The sequence below is a fragment of the Geotrypetes seraphini genome, chromosome 2 (assembly GCF_902459505.1).
Source record: "Geotrypetes seraphini chromosome 2, aGeoSer1.1, whole genome shotgun sequence".
In the NCBI taxonomy this organism is placed as follows: domain Eukaryota; kingdom Metazoa; phylum Chordata; class Amphibia; order Gymnophiona; family Dermophiidae; genus Geotrypetes; species Geotrypetes seraphini.
The window spans coordinates 166,607,529-166,623,708 of record NC_047085.1 but is presented as its reverse complement, the minus strand read 5'-3'; positions in this window follow the sequence as shown (position 1 = coordinate 166,623,708).

Here is a 16,180-nt window from a genome sequence, read left to right as displayed (position 1 = left end):
TAATCAAAGCTGGTTTTAGACGTATCTAAAACCAGCTTAGGCCTTTCCCCTGCCTCTAAACGCACAGAGAGAAAAGAGGCGTTTTTAGAGGAGGGGAAAGGGCGGGCGGTTGGTGAGAGGTGGGCCGACCTACACCTAGGCGTGCAGCAGATACAACCAAAACATTTGACAGGTTGCCTAGTTGGCACTTATACGTTTTGACTTAGACCAAGTCAAAACAGGTATAAATGCCGAAAAAGGGGCCGCTGAGTTGATTGTGGCTGCTGCGATCAGCTCAGCGGTCTCAGCAACCTGCCTACCCCCTACTACAACGTACGCTACAGGAGAGATGGCTCATCTCTCCTGCCAGTGATGATGATCGCCCACCCCCCTCTGAACCGCGGCAATTCGGGGTGAGCATCGCGGCAGAGCATCTCCCCTGCTGGCGATCCTCACCCCGAAGTGCCGCGATTCGGAGGGGGGTGGGCGATCACCATCACTGGCAGGAGAGATGAGCCATCCCTCCTGCAGCGATCAGCCCTCCCCCAGCTCTTACGATTGTGCAGGAGGGAGCCCAAGCCCTCCTGCCCTGCGGCCCCCCTGATTAAGTTCAGGGCAGGAGGGAGCCCAAGCACACCTGCCCTGCGATTCCCCCCCCCATTATGTTCGGGGCAGGAGGGAGCCCAAGCCCTCCTGCCCTGCAGACCCCACGATTACCTTCGGCGCAGGAGGGAGCCCAAGCCCTCCTGCCCCGCGGCCCCCCCAATTATGATCGGGCAAGGAGGGAGCCCAAGCCCTCCTGGCCTCTAGCCCCCCACCCCCTACAAGATCGGGCAGGAGGGAGCCCAACCCCTCCTGCCCAGGTGGACCCCCTACTCCCCCCCACTACAATACGGGCAGGAGGGATCCCAGGCCCTCCTGCCCTCGATACAAACCCCCCCAATGACCGCCCCCACCAAGCCCCCCATCGGCCCCCCCTGCCAACCCGTGACCCCCCCCCGCCAACCCCCCACATCCCCACCCCCCTTCCCCATACCTCAAAACGTTGGCCAGACGGACAGGTGCCAAGCCCTCCCGTCCAACAGGCCAGCCAACTCCGGAATGGGGCCGGATTGGCCCAGGTGGCTGAAACCCCGCCCACAGGTGGGGCCTGAGGCACCTGGGCCAACCAGAATAGGTGATCAATCAAAAAATTATATCAAATGAAAAAAATTAACCACAAATTAACCAGATCCACAAAAGGGTTAATATAGAAAAAGAGAGAACTTCTTATTAAATAATAATATTAAATGAAGAAAAAGATCTCAGAATTGCCACTCCAAGGATCATAATGTTATCATCCCTTTAAAGAATAGCGGCGTGGATATCTTTCATTGATCTGAAAAACCTTCATGTTATTATTTAAAAAGACTTAATTAATCTAATTAATTGTATTTTTATAAAAATTTTTATGAATGACTTATTTCGTTAAAATTCACCTACTCAATAATTTAAATTTCTAAAATTATTTTTTTCTTATATACTTTTATGTCATATATCCAAGCAATGCAAATAGCATGTGCAAATAGCAATTGCATGTGCAAATAGCAATTATCTTTGTGCAAATTGCAGTTGAAAAATGTGCAAAACAGGCAAATAACTTATAGCATGGCAATAATAAGCCTCAGATAAGTAAAGCCTTAAAAAAGCACTTATCTTTCTATGTGAGATAAAGCGGCAGGAAGTTACTTCTGCTCACACTCCGTATAGTGAATCCAACGGGAACCCGTTTCGCCACTATCAAGCGGCTTCCTCAGGGTTTATTGAGATACGGGTTATCAATATCAAAGTTATGATAAACGGAACTTTGATATTGATAACCCGTATCTCAATAAACATAAGAAAAAAAGAAAAAAATAATTTTAGAAATTTAAATTATGGAGTAGGTGAATTTTGACAAAATAGGTCATTCATAAAATTTTTTATAAAAATACAATGAATTAGATTAATTAAGTCTTTTTAAATAATAACATGAAGGTTTTTCAGATCAATGAAAGATATCCATGCCACTATTCCTTAAAGGGATGATAACATTATGATCCTTGGAGTGGTAATTCTGAGATCTTTTCCTTCATTTAATATTATTATTTAATAAGAAGTTCTCTGTTTTTCTATATTAACCCTTTTGTGGATCCAACCAGAATAGGCCCATGAGCCTTAGGCTCCTCCTGTGGGCAGGGCCTTAAGCACATGGGCTGGGTGGGGGATAGGGGGTCCACCTGGGCAGGAGGGGATGGGCTCCCTCCTGCTTGATCTTGTAGGGGGTGGGGGGCGAGAGGCCAGGAGGGCTTGGGCTCCCTCCTGCCCTGAAGATAATCGAGGGGTCCCGCGGGGCAGGAGGGCTTGGGCTCCATCCTGCCCTGAATGTAATCGGGGGGGGGGGGGGCGGTTGGGGATCGCGGGGCAGGAGGGCTTGGGCTCCCTCTTGCCCCGATGTCGTGGGGGGGGGGGGGGTTGGGGTGGATTCTGTAACCGGTGCTGTTTTTGACAGACACCGGTTACAGAATCCAGCTTTTAGGCGAAGGACTGGCTCCTCCTTCGCCTAAAAGCTCTTGTTTTGGACGTTTGGGGCTTAGGCTTTTTTTAGGTTGATTATAGGGTAGAGGTTTAGACGTAGTGGTGGTCTGGGCGTTTAAACAGCTGAATGTAGAGGCAGGCCATTATTAAAAAAAAACTCCTTTTGGACATTTTTTTTGATAATGAACATTTTCCCTGCTTCTACTTTCAACGTTTAAGGCCTTAGGTCAAAAGGGGACTTAGATGTTTTTTTTTATTATGCCCCTCCACAGCACTTTATATAAAACACAACGGTCTGATGAGGAGGCTAGTGCTGCATAGTATTTGGCCACTCAAATCAATTGGCTAATACTGGCACTTCTGAAGACCAATGAATAAGTAAAAAGCTATAAGTAAACATGCTGTGAAGTACTTTTTTTGGAGTACAGTAAATGATAAGCATGTATATACCTAGTTAGGCTAGTATTCTATAAAGCAGGGTTGGCCAACCTTGGTCATTGCGTGATTGGGCTCTCAGGATCAGTGGCATAGCGAGGGTGAGAGGTGCCCTGGGCGGTGGCGCTCCTTCCCCCACTCCATTCTCCGCCTTCACCCCCCTGCCACATGTGCATTCCTTCCCTTACCCCATACCTCCTTATCTTTGCCGGCACAAGAAGCATCACTAACTGTCGTGTTAGCGTCGGCTATCCCTCTGATGTCACTTCCAAGGTGCGGGACTTGGAAGAGATGTCTGAGGGATAGCCAATGCTGGTCCGAGCAGTGGGTTGGAGTTGCTGCTTGTGCCGGTGAAAAACTAGAGGTACTGTGGGGGTGGGGGTTGGGGGGAGTGAAAACATGCCCATGTGATTATGATAAACGTACCAAGGGCATCAAAATAGTATCTGGTGGGCCGCATGTGGCCCCCGGACTGCAAGTTTGAGACCACTACTTTATAACAATCAAGAACTTTTGAACATTACTCTATATGACTCATTTTAGGCTCATTTTAGGCTCATAATAGGCTCATTTTAAAAAAAGATAGATGTCCAAACCAGCACTCGGACGTCTTTCTAGTCAAAATGTCTAAGTGGACATTCTCAAAACATACTTTATAGACATCTTTCTGGTTGTTTTGTCTCTAGTGCATCTAAATTTTAAGGGGGGGGTGTTGTTAGAGGCATATTTTGGGAGGGCTTAGGGTGGGTTTATGACTTGGATGCTCTTCAGGGATAATCAAACCTATAAAAAAAATCATCCAGGGCTTCTTCTTTTCTTTTTTTTTTTTTTCTTTTTTAGGTATTTGGAGAGAGACCTGTTTTAAAAGCATCTAAATGTGAAAAAGGTGTCCAAACTGACCAGATGACCACTGGAGGGATTAGGGCATGTCCCCCTTACTCCTCCAGTGGTCACTGACCCCCTTTCCCACCACACAAAGATGTGAAAAAAACAGTACTGTCCAGGCTGTATGACAGATTCACGTGGCTTTCACGTACATCAGCAAAGCAGAGCAGAGGGGCATTCTAAGGATTAATGCAGTGAATGTCATATTACAAGTACCAGGTACAGATGTTACTATAACTTGCTTATATTGTTAACCTACTGTGCCTACATAAAGATGACAGCTGCAGGTATAAGGGTTATTGTGTGATATACAGATGGGTACATTAAGTTTGGATGGGTTTTAGATGGATCACCATACAATATAAGCGAGTTATAGTGACATCTGTACCTGGGACTTTTAATATGACATTCACTGCAGTAATCCTTAGAATGTCCCTCTGCTGTATTCAGGAATGCTCAGCTGTTTATGAACACTTTGCTAAGAATGCTGGCTGCTTGGACATGAGAAAAACTTGCTTCATGTGAATGTCTTTATATTCAAGAATATCCAAAAAAGATAGACGTACTAAGGGCCCAAGCATCTAGATAATTTCTTAACAAACAAAAAGATAGATGTCTTACAGTTTTGAAAATTAACATTTTCTCTACTGGATTTCTGGACAGCTTTCCCAGAATGTCCAAACTCAGACTTAGACGTCCTATTGAAAATGCCCCTCTAAGTTGAGGTAGATTTTCAGCAGACAAAAGGCGCTTATTGTCAGATAAATATCATCCTAAGAAGCTGAAAACTCATCTTTTTGAGAAGGAAGTTGGTGGACGGCACTAAACTAGCTTCTTTTATCTGTCTTTTTATTACTGTATTTCCTTAATTGCATAATAATTTTTATGTAATGCAAAAATATTTTATTGAATGTTTTATCTTTTTTGTACATCACTCTGATATTATTGTGAAGGGTGGTATACTTGATGTACTAATGGCTCCTTTTACAAAGCCACAGTAGAGGAATTCTATGAGCGTCAGAGCATTTACCTCGCCGGCCCACAGTAGAAACTTCTAACACAGCTTTATAAAGGCCAGCGTAAATTATTAAAATATTAAAAGTTAGGAACCTCAATCTAGGTATTTTTCAAAAGTTATTGACATGGTTAAATGACTAAGATCTCCTTTTTCAAAGCCTCAGTAGTGAGCCTACCACAGCAAAAGCATTGAAGCCAATTCAATTCCTATGGGTGCTGATGTATTTGACAAGGAAGACTCATTACCATGGCCCCTATGGAACCCTTTTACTAAGCTGCGGTATGCACTAATGCATGCTTACCGTAGCAAAAAAGGCACATTCAGGAGGCCCATAATTATTACTAATTGTGCTAATTGGTTAACACAGTAAAATCATCACATGCTAACCAATTATTGAATGGTTAGTGCATGAGCCCTTACCATCTACAAAATAGGTGTCAGTAAATGTGAAACTTAGGTCACCTTTTATCAATCACGTTAAGGTTTTTTCTATCACTGGCCGGTGTGGTAAAAGCTCCGAGTTTGATTTCTTAATCGACCATTATTTTCTGATTAGAGATAAATAGTAACATAGTAAATGACAACAGATAAAGACCCAAGTGGTCCATCCAGTCTAAGAAAAAGAACAATTTAAATCATTAAATTAAAGAGAGTGTATGTTTGGGCAGACTGGATGGACCATTCAGGTCTTTATCTGCCGTCATTTACTATGTTACTCTGACTCTCCGTGGACCAGCCATTTTGTCCTTCCTGAAAGATGGCTTTACTCAACAGAAGACTATCTCTGCTTCAGGAATCAGGTGAAAGCTTTTCCTATGCCTTTTAAAGGAAGAAGTAATTAACTTGCTGGTCTCATATGCACAAGGACTAACACCAACTGCATATACTGTAGCAGGACTTTCTTATCCACTTACCCTAACTAAGGTTATTCTCGTGCACCTTTCTGACTTCACATGCGACTTTCATTCAATTAGTCCCCTTATTTTCGAACTCCTAACTCCTATTACTCTGTCTTATCTGTTTCACTTTTGCTTACACCAGGGTTGTCAAAGTCCCTCCTCGAGGGCCGCAATCCAGTTGGGTTTTCAGGATTTCCCCAATGAATATGCATGAGATCTATTTGCATGTACTGCTTTCATTGTAGATCTCATGCATATTCTTTGGGGAAATTTTGAAAACCCGACTGGATTGTGGCCCTCGAGGAGGGACTTTGACATTCCTGGCTTACATCCTGGAAAGGAGTTTAGTTTTCAGTGGGAGACGTCCCTGAGTTTGCCCCTGAAGAAGGAAACTAAATGGAGCTCTGTAAGGCGATCAGTTGGCACTCCCGGACAACAGACCCTCTTACTAGATAGATGTTGGTGGTTTCTCAGATAAGCCCTTGCAGATGGCAGTTTAAATTTATTGGACAAATGTGATTTCTTGCTTTCTCAAGGCTCATCAATTAATGATTTTGCACTTAGTGTGCTTTTTGAAATTCAGGAACGATGTGATTTTGCACCTGACACTTTGGGCACTTTATTATTATTATCTTTAATCTTTGCACATTTGAATTTATATTTATTATAATTTTTAACACATTAATTGTTTGTTTTTTTTAAGCTAGTGGATAGCTTTAAATTATGTTTATGGGTAACCTTGCATGCACTCTTGGGTGCTTTATGCCTGATATGTCCTGGTGAACTTTTGATTTTCTGCCAATAAGTTCCCATTAACTGATCGCCATCCCCAGCTATTTATTAAATCTCTAGAGATTCCTGGTATATCTAACCAATATTAATCAAGTAGTGCAAACTTTGAAAGCCCGCAGGTTTAAGATAGTTCCCAGAATTCAGAGCAGGTCTTTTCCTTCCAGTTTACATGTTGTGATCCCTCTCGTGTAAAGTAGGCTTTTTCTTATTTTGGACAATTTAAGTAGCACATTATACCATATAGGAACAACCAAAACAAACTACAGATCTGCAGTTTGTTTTGGTTGTTCCTGTTTGGTGTTTTCTCTGCAGATTAGGTTGGACCCCTCCTTCCTTTTTTGTTACATTATACCATACTACATATTGTTATCTTTTATTTTTGCTTAATTGTCTTCTGCCTATATTCACTATTTTTGATGCCCCCAACCTTGGGTAAATGTTTCAAAAAGGCAGTATATAAATGGTAAGTAACCCTTAATTGGAAGAATTATGATCACCTAAATTTTCCTTTTTGGTGGGCGAATCTGTGCTCCACCTATAGATATGAAAAAATGAATGCTAATATTTGGGGCACAGTAATTATTTTAAACTGCTTTGGGGCCCGTTGACATCTTATATTACTTTACTATAGTAGTTCTTTGGTTATGAGTCAATTTTTGTTTATTTTCTTACACATCTAGGGAAGGGTGGAAGGGGGGAGCCTATTTCTATTTCTGTCCTAATTTTGACCTTTGAGTATTTACACCTGGGGTGGGAGGATATTATTAATCTGAATAGGGAAAGGTTATTGGAAAATCTATATTTTTGTGTTTTATTGATTAATCATTGGGTGGATGGGTAGGTGGGATAAAATAGTTGGTCATGTATATATGTAAGATGAATTGTACTTTAATTGACTTATTATATGTTATATACTTGTGTCTTGCACTATTGACGTTTGGAAAATCAATAAAGAATTTAAAAAAAAAAAAATCCTATAAATAAAAAAATGAACATAACCTAACAAATACTACGGTATAAGTCACGTGTGTATGTCTGGCATTTAGGCATAAACATTTACATTAGCTCTATGACTGGCATATGTTCATGTGCCAAACTGCGAAGGCATGTAGGTATATATCTGGTTACAGTAGTATTCTGTAAAGGATATTATTAAATACTGTATTAAGGCAGTGTCTCACAAAAGTTTTCAAGCCCTGGCACACTAAACTCAGGGCCACGTCTGCAGGGCCTCCGGGCATGCACAGATGTTGATGTGATGATGTCATGTGCGTGTGTGATGTCATCACACCGATGTCTGCACATGTGTGGAGGACCTTCAAACGGGGCCTTAGAGCTTGCTCACCCTGTAATTTCTACACCAGTGGGGAAGTGCAGAGAGGAAGAGAGGAACCAGCACCAGCAGATTGCCTACAGGATGTTCCTCTCGTGGCACATCTGGAATCTTACTGCGACACACAGTATTAAGGTCTTCCTCTTCATTTGATAATTGTAATAACTGAGGACAGAGCAGCATGGGAGAATTGATGTGATATATGACATGATGTAGTACATACTAGGGGCCACTGAAAAGTTCTCGGCCCAACCAAGAAAAGAATGATATAGAGCCATGAAACGTACAAGTCATTCCACACTTTTCTTGACACTTTTTGTTTCATTGATTTGAAATGAAATGAAAAGTATCAAGAAAAGTGTAGAATGACTTGTAAGTTTCATGGCTTCACATCATTCTTGTTTGGGCTGAGAACTTTTCAGCGGCCCCCTCATAACTCCTAATGCAATATATGGCATGTAACATAAAGATTGCTGTAGAACCTTTACTTGCAGTTAAAATTGATTTCCCAGTCATCATTTTCTTCTACGCTCCTCTATTTTTATAGTTCCTGCTTCCTAGTTCTTTCTATTGAAATGGAGGCTGTTAGTGTTTGAAAGGAACATAAGAACACGTGTAAGAGCCATCAGACCAAGATCCATCAAGCCCAGCATTCTGACTCTGACCAAGGCCAGTCTAGGTTAACTCGGGGAGGCCATTCTATGAAGTATTTTTAAATGAGGCACAGCAGTAACTCACAACCAAACATTTTTTAGCTCCTTGCATCTTTAACAGAATATGACACACTGTAATAATGAGGCAAATAATATATTATCTGTCATATAATGTACAGTCATGTGTAAAAATTAGGACACCCCATGAAATATTCAGTTCTTTCTTATGAAATGTTCACATATCAATGTCAATTTTTTTTTTTTTTTAGCTCTGGAAAAGAAAGTGAGGTAATTGTAGGTAAACAACAAAAATGTTCCTTGATTTACTCATGAAACATAAGATATCTACAAAAATGTGTATTCTAACTGATGAATAAATTAGGACACTCTACACCCTAATAGCTAGTGTTACCCCCCCTTTGGCTGAAATAACTGCAGTGAGATGCTTCTTGTAGCCATTTACCTGTCTCTGAAATTGGTCTGAAGAAAGTTTGGCCCACTCCTCAATGCAGAATTCTTTCAGCTGTAAGATCTCAATGGGATTAAGATCAGGATTTTGACTTAGCCACTCCAGGACTTTCAATTTCTTAATTTTCAGCCAGTCCTTGGTGGATTTATTGGTATGTTTTTGGTCATTGTTGTGTTGCAGGGTCCAGTTCCATTTCTGCTTTAATTTTCTTATACATGGTCTCACATGTTCCTCAAGAATTCATGGTGGAATTCTATGGTGGAATTCATGGTGGATTCTGTGATGGTGAGCTGGACAGGTCCTGCTGCAGCAAAGCATCCCAAACCATGACACTTCTGTCGAGTTAAGGAACCAGGTCACTAGCACTCAGACTTAATGGGGTGGGTTAATAGAGTGGGCAGACTTGATGGGCTGTGGCCCTTTTCTGCCGTCATCTTTCTATGTTTCTATGCTTCACAGTTGGCATAAGGTTCTTTTCCTGGAATGCTGTACTCTATTTGGTGTACACCAAACATGTCCTTTTTTCTGGTGTCCAAATAATTCAATTTTAGACTCATCGGTGAAACAACAAGGTCCCAATTTATATTAGCCTGTTCTGTTGTTCTAACTACAGATGCATCAGGAGACAGAAAACACACACACACACAAATAGCCAAAGAGATGATGATTTTATTCAGAAGAACCACACATATTTATAGTCCCCCCCCCCCTTTCTACATGCGCAGTCACAAGCTAATAATGGGTGTAGTTTATAGGGAAATAAAGTTTCATTTCTCATAAAAAACAGGGAGGGAGTAGGGAAATTCCATAACCAGTACACATAAGATAAAAAGAGACAATGTTTTTTTTGTGATTTCTTGTATAGCAAAATAAGCTTATAAAGAATATACCCTTACAATCGGTCCATAGAACACTATTCCAGAAGCCCTGTATTTGTCTACATTCTCTTTGGCAAACTTCAATCTGGCCTTGATGTTTCTTTTAGCGAGCAAAAGTTTCCTCCTTGTACACCTCCCATGTAAATTAAATTTGTGCAGTCTCTTTCTGATTGTAGAGGTATGCACTTTCATATCAACAATAGCAACAGCCTGCTGTAGGTGCCATGATGACATTTTAGGGTTTTTGGAGACTTCTTTTAGCATCTTGTGGTCTGTTCTGGAGGTCAACTTGCTTGGAAGATCAGACATGGGAATTTTGGAAGTTGTTTGGAAAGTCCTCCACTTGTACAGTATTTTCCAGACTGTGGAATGGTTAATGTCAAATTCTGTCGAGATCTTTTTAAATCCCTTACCAGACTTATAAGCTACTACAATATTATTTCTGAAGGCTCAGGCAGCTCTTTTAATCTCACCATAGTGTTCACTCTCACCGCAACAGTCATGGGCACACCAAACCAAATGTCTGAGATTTAAGTAGGGCAAACCTTCTTCAAAATGATGATTAACGATGTTCTAATCATGTGCACCTGATGTGATACACCTGTGTGTGATTTGAGCCACTTTAAGTGGGAAGATATATGGGGGTATCCTACTTTGTTCCTCAGTTAGAATACACATTTTTGTGGATATCTTTTGATTCATGAGGAAATCAAGGAACATTTTTGTTGTTTACCTACAATTACATCACTTTCTTTTCCAGAGATAAATAATAATAAAAAAAAGATTTGACATTGATATGTGAACATTTCTTAAGAAAGAACTAAATATTTCATGGGGTGTCCTAATTTTTTTACATGACTATATATATGACAGTGTATATGACAGATGATTTTGACATCAAGTCTTTAGTAGCCTGATTATTTACACTGAAGTATGATAATATATTAGGCATTGGGAAATGATACAGGCCTACATGCCCATATCAAAAAAGCAATTTTCCATAAGTCAATTAAATTTTAAAGTGCGAGGTCATCCAAATTAAAACTCAAAAACATAACATTCCACACTTGCACCACTGCACTCCAGCTACAGTTCACTCAAAATCAGATCTATTGATTACATAACCATCCAACAAACATATTGGCAATAACTTGGCCGCAGCTTTATTTTACTTCATCAACAATTCAATAACAATGTACTTAAATTTATCACCCTTCTTCCTAGGTCCCCCCCCCAACTCTCTTTTTCCCCATCAGTCACAACTTAGCTGCTCTTCCAACAAATTCCAGTAAATCATGTTCACTTTCACATATCCCATTTGCAAGATCTATGGTGTCACCAGGCCTCACAGTTATCTGTGGCGGTATCGCACACAGTATATAACCTCAGAATACTTCTTACACCCCTCCCAAAACTATTGGCCGAGAACAAACAACCCCCAACACTAATCCAAATTTCCTCCCGCCAAGAGAACCAAAACAAGGGGTGGGAAGAGAAGGCAAATTAAACCCCAAAAAAACCATTCCCTCCTACACCCAGAACTCCAACTCTCCCCTGAGCTCCTACCCTCCTGTATCCCACAAAATACAACCTCTGACTCTTACACACAAAAATCCTGCCCGATTCAGCCAATCAGAGTCCCTCCCAATCCACCCAATCCTTATCCAACTTTCCTTGTGTATCCAACCCCAGCAACATCATTCTCCAATCACACACCTCTACCACTCACACACACTCCCTAACCCAACCTACCCAGACCATACACCCCCCCCCCTCTCCTGTAATAACTTTATTTCATACAGTGGGCTCAGTTGATGTTATCAGCTCACTGGTTACCTCAAAGAGCTTCCCAAAACCCAGCACGTTTCTAAATAAATCAGTCCAGTCCTCCGCGGGTGTTTGATGAAAATGTATCCCATGGTTGTTATTGCCGTTGTATTTACTGTTGCTTAATAAAATAGATTTGAACTAAATAAATCAGTTATTCTACTAGCGACATGTTGTCATGTACTTAATTCAACTGTTTTTAGCATATGGAGATCCTCCGTATTGGGCTATGTAGAGACATTCGTAAGAATTGCTCAAAGCCACCCATTTCTTCATTGGCCTCCTGATTCTACTTTTGAATTTTTTAATATTTAATTTTAAATTCCATACTACTGAAATGCATAAACATGAAACTTATCATGTGTTGCAGCTACTCTGCTGGACCATTGCTGACATGTCTAGTGTTTCATATCCTGCATCAGAGTAGAGGTCCGCTGAAAAAACAAAAAAAAATTATAAAGTGGAAGCAGGAAACCAATGAAGCAATGGGTAGCTTTGAGTAATTCTTATGTATGCCTCTACATAAAGTCCAAAACAGAGGATCTCCATATGCTAAAACAATTGAATTAAGTGCACAACATGTCGCTAGTAGAATAACTGATTTATTTAGAAACATATAAAAAAGCAACATAAAAATTGATAGCAGATAAAGACAATATGGCTCATCTAGTTTGTCCATCCATACCAACTGCTAATCTCTATAATCCCTTCCTTTCCCTTAGTGTTTTTATTCAGCTTCCCCAAAGAAGCATGAAAATTGTTGACTGCCTTTGCTAAACATAGGACCTGATTTTATTTGTTTGATATGACAAATAACTCTGAAAGTCTTAAGTGGGGATGACTCAACCCTCTAAAAATTGCATTCTCAATCTTCTAGACCTTTGACATAGATCAATTTACAGTCTAGAAACAAAATCAAATTATAAAAAGCAATTGCTAAAGAAAGAACAGAACAATCATATAAAGTATAAGAGAAGAAAAATGTATTTTTCTTACAATTTTGAAATATTATCAACCACACACACAGTTATATTCTACTGTATATAATTAAAGTTCCCAGAGGAAAAATATAGAAGTCACTATCAGGAAGCTTTGGTATTTTTTTAAAATTTAATAAATCCTTAATCATATTAACATCTGAAAAGATTTATCTCAGATTGTTCACGTTAAGTGTAATGTGTGCTGGCTCTAAAATGTCTTCAGCTTTTTCTTAAAAAAATCAAAATAACCCCTGCTTAAAAGTGAACAATCTCTCTATTTCTAAGTAAAAGGATGTTGTCAAGCAGAAACAGTGATATTCTTTTAAAACTAGGACATTCTAAAATGTCGCCTTTTTATTCTCTCTCATTTCCTTACTCCTACTCCAACTACAGTAGATGTGCAGATCAGAGGAACCAATTCCTACTTTAATGCATTTCGAATGTATTGTTTATACAGCAAAATGTGTCAAAATGTAAAAGTGTGAAGACTTTTTTTCACTGGATTCTCTGTTCCTCATTTATGCATTGTTTTTGCAATTTCTTTAAGGCGATTGTCACACTCAAAAATGGCAGTTTAATCAAGCTAGTGAACAAAACATCTCAAGAAATGTCCTTGTTTACTGTATATTTATTTATCAGAGTGTTGTCTCTCTCTCTTAGAGTTTAGAGAAGCAAACAAATATTAAAAAGTAAACAATTTCCACTGAGCAAAGTTTCTTATCTTTAAATTTTCTTTGCTTTTATTTTGTCTTTTCAGAAACATCCTTACAACTCAGGTAAGCATATATCTTCACACATTACGGGAATGTTTGCTATTTTCAATATCTTACCTAGAACAACAATTTGTTTTAGTACTTTATTACAGGATAATGAGAACCATTTTTTCCCCAAAATTTTGTATAATGTAACAGGTAAAATATGGTGTGCTTATATGTTAAATATGGAAAAAAATATTTGCAGTTAAGAGTGGCAATTTGGGAAAATTGAAGAAAATATGGGAGTCTTTACGTAAATATAATGATTAATGTTTGTATTATGTTAGACAGTATGGGGCTCATAACAGAAACAAAAATATGTCTAAAAACCTGCCCAAATCAGCACTTGGATGATCAAAAAGACAGGTCGTCCACGTGCTGATAACCAAAATGGGTTTTAGATGTATCTAAAAGCAGCTTAGACCTTTTTACTGCTGCTGTATGCCCAGAGCTAAAAGGGGCATTTTAGGTGTGGTGAGTGTGGGATTTGGGCGTGATGTGGGCTGACCTAGACTTAGTCGTACTGCAAGTATAACCGAAAGTTTAACGAGACTGCCTAGACGGAACTTTTACGTAGTGACTTAGGTGATCTAAAAACAGGTCTAAGTGCCCAGAATAAATTGGATTCAAACCAATGAGACTGTTCCCCCTCTGAAACAGACTGAACAGGATTGTCGACTCGATTCTCAGATGCACCACTCAACGTTCAAATAGATTTCATAACGCTAAGCTTAACGTGCATAAGTCTTCACCGGATCCTATATTGTATCATAAGTATTTTATATTGTATTTCTCTATCAGGTTCGTTTTAATTATGAGCTTTCCGACACCTGGAGCAATCTATCCGGTGTGCCCCAAGGCTCTCCACTATCCCCGTTGCTCTTCAACGTCTACATGTCCTCACTGGGCATGAAGCTAACCCAGCTGGGGATAAAACTATTTAGTTATGCAGATGATTTTACGATTATCATCCCATTCACCAATTCTGTCTCCGAAACTATTCCCAAAGCTTCAGAAGCTATAAACATGATGGAACAATGGATGACAAACTTTAGGCTCAAACTTAATTCATATAAAACGACTTTTTTCATTGCTTCACCACATCCACTTGACATTAAATCACCCCTCTGTATCAATAACCTTAGTTACCCTATCCAGCCCTCCATAAAGATACTAGGTGTAACTCTGGATCAATGTCTAACCATGAAAGACAAGTAGATTCCTTAATCAGAAAGGGATTTTTCACTCTCTGGAAACTCAGATCCCTTAAAGCTTATTTTGTTACATCGGTTTTTAGAATCCTAGTCCAATCCCTCGTACTAAGCCTGCTTGACTACTGTAACATCGCCTATTTGGCAATTTCCCAAAAAAATATGCGACACCTACAACTGTTGCAAAATGCGGCAGTCAGACTAATCTTTGGACTAAAAAAATTTGACCACATGACACCCTACTACCGGCAGCTACATTGGCTGCCGATGAAGGCATGCGTAAAGTTCAAATTTGCTTGTTTCTGCTTTAATGCATTACACGGATTTGCCCCCAAATACATTACTGACCTTTTCTCCTTCTCAACCAACAGACACAAGAGAAGTTCACATTCCAACTTCGTTTCCCCCCCCAGTGAGAGGTTGCAAACTGAAAAAACACCATGAATTCCTTCTCTCACACCAAGCAGCATCATGGGGTAAAGATCTAGAACAATTACTTTCGCCCTCTACTTATGAGGTATTTAGGAAACGTCTAAAAACACACCTGTTCCTAAAACATCTTGACAACTGATCCACTTATCTCTTTCCTCTCAATAGCGACCTACTGTCCTTTTGATCACTTTTCTCCTCAACAATGAATTTCCTGTCTAATTACTTCTCTTTCTTCTTCCCCTCTTGAAGTCAGTCAATTTGTACCTTTGCTTAATCTTTTGTAAACCACATAGAACTTCACGGTATTGCGGTATATAAGCTGTTATTATTATTATTATTTCTTAACTTAATAAATATTTATTTTGTATAAACTGTTTAACTTATCTTTCAGTTTGTGGTCTCTCTTTTACAGGGACTCCTTTTGCCAACATGTTTCGCTGGAAAGAGCTTTTTCAAGGCCAGGTCCCTAGGAGAAGACAGTGATATATTAAATCAATGTTCAATATCAAATATTTATCATTAAACCTAGCTAGTCATAGTTACCTAAGCAGTCATACTCCGTCCATCTAGACCACACCATTCAATTATCAAAGATGGCGGCGGTTTGGTTTACTCCCCTATTTGTAATGACTCAAAATACACAACAGCTGAGAGGGACGCATCAAAAAACGTAATGATGTCAACCCTCAGAGTATTAAGAAAGGGATTACAGCATTTAAATAACCTATGGCAATTCAAGTACTGGATAAAGAAAGAGGGCCTATCCTACAAAACCATCACTTATTTAATGTAGCACAGGGGTCAAATCAGTGAACTCTATTCTAGTTCTTCGTTTAAACCTATGGGGACTACAGTATTCAACGTATAAATCCACCTTTGTTCTCTATAATTTAGGATTGCCTCCACATTGCCCCCTTCATCATCTTGTATATTATCTATAACCCGCCATCTGATCTCACTTATATGATGCTTCTGCTGCAGCCAATGTTGTACTAAGGGCGCTTCTATGGTACTAGTGGTGATCCGTGACTTGTGCTCGTTCAATCTCTGTTGTATCGGGCGTTTTGTCCGCCCTATG